At 42.0% G+C, this 6,000-nt stretch overlaps 1 pseudogene; it reads left to right on the forward strand.

Annotated features, from left to right (window-relative positions):
- LOC114031807 overlaps positions 1–6,000 on the forward strand; it is a 129,603-nt pseudogene that overhangs the window by 946 nt on the left and 122,657 nt on the right.

The raw sequence follows: 6,000 nt of genomic DNA on the forward strand, positions 1-6,000 counted from the left end.
CACCAATAGAATCTGATTCCTCTCCATTCTTGAGCCTGAGTTACCAGACCAGCCTGAGTCAGGCTGAGGTCATCTGGTACAATCCCCTCATTTGAGAGATGAGAAGACTGAAAGTCAAAGAAGTTAAGTGACTTGGCCAAGGTCACCTAAGTAGTAGCCTGCAGAGTTGGTATTTGAACCCAAGTCTTCTGACTTCACATCTAGGACTCCAGTCGTTGTACCATTCAGATGAGACTTAGAAGAGTCCCTTAGAGTAGTAGGTGCCATTATTCTCTCTCTTTTGCAAAGGCAGGGACCAAGACTTCTGGAGATGTTAAGTGACTTACCCAGGGTCACACAACAAGTGTCTGAACTTATTCACCGTCAGAGGTTCCTGATTGTAAGTCTTGTCACCTAGACATTAAGTCATCCCACTGTTCTAAAGAGGAGGCAATGGCTAGAGATTGGATCACATGTGAAAATTCAAGTTTAGGAATTTTATTTACCTCTTAAGAGCCATAGTAACCTTCATTTCAAAAGAAGGGCAGAACTTCCAAGATGTCCTTAGGTAAACTATTTCCAAGGGCTGTTTGCCTTGTCATAAATCATAAAATAAAAGAAACGAGATAGTGAGTTGCATGAGGATGAGGACTATGTTTAGTTACCTTGGTGCTTTCCTTAGGCATCCAGCACCATGGCTGTCACGTACTTCAACTTTGCCAGTTTGGAGACTTTGGTGTTCCTTCTACCAATGTCCCCAGCCATAAATAAATACTATGGCCCTGCAGGTAACCCTAGCGATGCAGCTCTACAAACTTAGCTCTTCTGCTCCTTGGATGACAGACGTAGAGTCATTGTTTTTTAAAATGGTTGTTGAAAGAATGAATGAAGTAATGAGTCTTTTCCCCTCCCTAAGACTGTCATCTGAGGCCTACTGATTTACTTGGCCTAGGGTCTAATGGTAAGAGGCAATAGGAATAACTAGAATTTATATGATGCTTTAGGGTTTGCAGAGCGCTTTACAAATATTATCTCATTTTATCCTCACAACAAGCCTGGAGGTGGGTGCTATTATTATCCCCATTTTACGGATGAGGAAAATAAGGCACAGAAGTTAAGTGACTTGCCTGGGGTCACACAATTAGTAACAATAATAATGATGATGATGATGATATTAATAAATAACATTTACATGTCACTTATTATATGCCAGGAACTATACTAAGTGCTTCATAATTACTATCTCATTTGATCCTCACAACAACCCTGGGAGGTGTTATTATTATCCCCATTTCACAGATGAGAAAACTGTGGCAAACAGCGATTATGTGATACACAGCTAATAACTGTCTGAGGCAGAATTTGAACTCAGGTCTTCCCAACTCTAGATCTAGCACTCTATCCAACCACATCACCTAGCTGCCTCAATTGAAAGAACATTGAACTAGCCATTAACTATGTCATCTTAGGCTTCTAATTTAAATCTGTGACTCAGTCCTTCATTGCTTGTATAGCTCTATCAGCTGTCTGACTGACAACAGTGTTGTTATAGGAAGCAAATTTTTTAAAAAAACGTATAAAAATATAATGATGAGTAAAAGTGCTACACAGAATGTTTTCTGGCCATAATAAGTCTCCCACTCTGTGACACGTGAGGAACCATTCTTATGAGGATATCAGAGGAGGAGGAGCATCTTGACCCAGTGTAGAGAAGCCTGGCCTTGGAATCAGAAAGACTCGGGGTGCAGATCCTCCCTCTGGCCCTTGCTTGCTGCCTGTGTGACCATGGGGAGACATGCCACTGAACATCTTGCTTGCTTCCGTTGACACTTCTCCAAGAGTAGACATCTGGGGGGGAAATGAGGATTAACACGGGAAATTTCTGAACCAGACTTCCCTGGATCCCTCTGAGATCCAGCCCCACCAAAATCTTTAGCATACCTAATGTATTATTATCAATAATCACAAGCAGTATAGAATTTAAAGCTTCAATGGGACCTTAGAAATCATCTAGGCCAACCCGCTCCCCCCCATTTGAAAGATGAAGAAACTAAGGCAAAGAGAGGGGGAGTTATTTGCCCAAGAACACACAGGCAAGTGTCCAAAAGCATAATGAAGAGATTTCAGGTCTTGTGAGGAGACATATTCACATGAATGAAGCATAATTGGTAGAACAAGAGGTATTAGCTAATCCGTCACATATCTATTAAATACTTATGCCCAGGTACTGAAGCTACAAAGACAAATGAAATCAGTCCCTGCCCTCAAGGAGCTTCCACTCTTCTGAGGGAATACTATACAATTATCCCTTCCACGTGAGGGAGGGTATATAGGGATCCGGCACCTCCACAAACTGGAAAATCCATGTAAAATTTTTTGGCCCTTCTGTCCTACCAGAGAAGCAGTCTGAATTTTGTCTTTTGCTCTCATGAGGTGTTTATAGTAAAAGTTATTGTAAAAGTTAGGTTAAATATTTCATTATAGACTATATGTAGGTCAATGTTAAGTAAAAATACTGTATGAAATATACTGTATGAAAAATACTGTATGAAAAAGAACTTTTTCTGTGTCGTCTACTGGCCTTTGGGTGTTGTCTGTGGCTTCTGCAAAACTCCCCCAAAATTCCTATTTAATTTCTTATGTCGTGCCACTATATATTGAAACACAATGGGGAAAGTCACAATGTGGAAGGGATAACTGTTTATAAACAGATAAGTATATACAAAATCATTTGAAGAGGGACTAAGCACTCATCTAGAGGAAAATCAGGAAAGAATTCCCAGAAGACAGGGCTCCATTAGCTGGGCTTCGCAGGAAGCTATGTAAGAAACAAAGGTGAACGGGTGCCAGGTGTGGAAGATAGACAGCTAGTGCAAAGGCGTGGGAGCAAGAGAGAATTCTACTGGAAAGCAGGCTAGTTGGTCTGGAACCTAGACCGCGGGAAGGGGTGGAATATGAAATCGGTCCGTCAAGGTAGTCTAGAGCTGGATTATGAAGATAATAAATTTAGATAGTAATTTAGGTTCTAAATTTAAATTCGAAACTGAAGACTTTATAATTCATTCTAGAGTCGACAGGTTGCTACTTGCCGTTCTCAAGCGGGGGAGTGACGTGGTCGGAGTTGTTCTTGAGGAAGAATGCTTTGATAGCCAGCCATGTGGAGGTGAGATTGGTTAGGGTAGACTCCGGAAGCTGAGGATCCAATTAGAATGCAGCTGCAATCGTTGAGGCATGAGGTGAAAAGGACCTAAATTAAGGGTGGGGCTGCATGAGTAGAAGGAGCTTTCTAATTGGTCTCCCTGACTCAAGTCTCCCCCGACTCCAATTCATCCTTCACTCAGTTTCCAAAATGATTTGTCTAAAGTCTAGATCTGACCAGTCGCTCCCCTGCTCTGCAAACTCTAGTGACTCCCTATTACCTCTATGATTAAATATCCCTCAATGATAAAAAAAAATCCACTGATTGGCATTTAAAGCTCTTTATGAAAAAAAAACAACACATTTTTTAAAAGAAGCTCTTCACAACCTAGCACGTTCTTACCTTTCTAGTCTCCTTGCAATTCATTTTCTTCCAGGAACTCTAACATGAAGGTACACTGACCTATTTTACTGTTCTTCACGCTCCCATATCTCTCATGTCCCTGCCTTTGCATCAGCTGTCCCCCAATTCCTGGCATGCTCACCCTCCTTACACCCACCTCCTAGCTTCCCCGGCTTCCTGTAGGACCCAACTCAAATGCCACTTCTTTCAAGAGACCTTTCCCCATCACACTTGTTGCTCGTGCTTTCTCCCGCTGAGATTTCCCTCCATCTACTCTGTATATATCTTATGTGTTCCTAGTTATTTTTGTGTTTGCTTCCCCCATTAGAAATGGAGCTCTTTGAGAGTAGGAACTGTTTTTGCCTTTCTTTGCATCTCCAGTATAGTGTCTGGCACATAGTAGGTGCTTAATAAATGCTTGTTGACTGACTATTATTCAGTTCTTTTCAGTCACATCTGACTTCATGAGCCTATATGAGATTTTCTTGGCAAAGATATTAAAGTGGTTTGTCATTTCCTTCTCCAGCTCATTTTACAGATGAGGAAACTGAGGCAAATAGGGTGAAATGACTTACCCAGGGTCACATAGCTAGTAAGTGTCTGAGACCAGATTTGAACTCATGAAGATAAGTTTTCCTAACTCTAGGCCCAGCACTCTATTCACTGCGCCACCTAGCTGCCAACTAACTAGTATGGTTAAGTTATAGTAGGGAGGAATATATGAAGAAAGAAATCTGGATTTCAGTCACTGTTGAATCCAATTTCGTTTCACACTGTTATCTCTGCACTTTTATATCTGACATAGTGCAGTAGGCTCGTCTCATGAATCCATTTGGCCATGGAGACACCTCTAACACCCAGAATACTTTGCTGTGCCCCATAAACAAACATAACCAAGAGATAACAGCCACAGATGTTTGGCTTTTCAGTCTGGATTTTTTTCTCGTGATTCATTAAAGCAACATTTTAAAAAATACTCCTTTATTCTTGCATATAAATATGAATATTAAAATGACTTTGCAATCACTGTCAGTTATTTAATTCTTTAAGAACCTCCTCTGATCTGTGCAGTTCCTTGCTCCCCATACTGTATCCTGTGTCCAGAACTCAGCATCCACAACCACAGACATAGACACTAAACAGACTTCCCACTGCCATGTCAGGGAAGATGGAAGCCTTTTTCTTCTGCCCAGGATCCCTGATAGAAAAGTCAGTTGTCGTTTATGAACACTTGGTATGGCAGGGAGCCATCCTCTCCCCACCAGCCTTCCACCCCTTCCAATTTCTTCTCTCACTTCATTGGCAAAGTTCCTCCATCTGGCTTTGTCCAGTCCCAGATGTTTTCTGGCTCTGTCTGCCTGGACAACTCAATCAGGGAATTTCCTGGAAGCTGGAATGCTTTGAGGAAATTGGTGGTTTTCTCCATCTCCTTTTCCCCTCTGTATCCCTTTCTCTCTCCCTCTTTGTCTCCCTCTCCTTCTCCCTTCCTTCCTCCTCCTCACCCTCTCCACCTCCCCCTGATTGAAAAGGAAAAGATGCCTTGTAAAGATGGAGGCTTTGTCAGTTTTACCCCCAGGGCATTTGCACTGAGGAATCTTGTCTCACTAACCCCCAAAGGGAAGTCAGCACATTTGCAGCTAATTCCTAAGATGAAATAAAAAATCTCACACGGATCAGTCAGGCAGTGAACAAATGATGGATGCCAAGGGGCCTCGCTTTGGCTGCAGCCAGTGTTCAGGGATGTAGCATAACTCAGTGAGTAGCCTTGGAAAAGACATGAGACTCCAAACTGAACATAAAAAGATTTGAGCACCTAGTCCTGAATGTTGATGTTCGCCATAATTCAGAGACTCAAGAAAGTCTTGGACAAGAGTGCAAAGCATGTGCCGGGCATCTTGGAACTGATCTCTGAATCCCTGCTCATGACAGATGCTGCTTTCACACCAAGTCACACCTGAGCAGAAGCAGAAATGGGGGAAGGGAGGGACAGCTGCAATGACAGGATGGATCTTTTGAATAGAGATCCCCATGCCACCCCCAACCCAAGCCTAAGTTAGAAAGGGGATTAAGTTAGAAAGACAGACAACTGGCTCGTTACATGGGTCTCTCAACATTGTTTCTCTGATCCCACTAGTTCAATAATAACCAAACCTCCAACCTGAAAACTCTTTTCCATTCCTGTTTGATATCCTTCATTGCACACCTACCATGCCTCCTTTTCCATCCTACTACTTTACTGTATTCCAATCTGGAAGAGTCCACTCCTTATTATTATTACATCCCCATAAGCCAGATTCCGTGAACAGATAACACTCCCCTTTCATCTCCCTCCTCCCCACCCAAACTACTTTGTATTCATTTCTTTCTTTCTTTCTTCCTTCTTTCCTTCCTTTCTTTCTTTCATCTTTCCTTCTTTCATCTTTCCTTTTTTCATCTTTCTTTCTTTCTTTCTTTCTTTCTTTCTTTCTTTCTTTCTTTCT

Source organism: Vombatus ursinus, unplaced genomic scaffold, assembly GCF_900497805.2.
Source record: "Vombatus ursinus unplaced genomic scaffold, bare-nosed wombat genome assembly UNPS02015255.1, whole genome shotgun sequence".
Lineage (NCBI taxonomy): Eukaryota > Metazoa > Chordata > Mammalia > Diprotodontia > Vombatidae > Vombatus > Vombatus ursinus.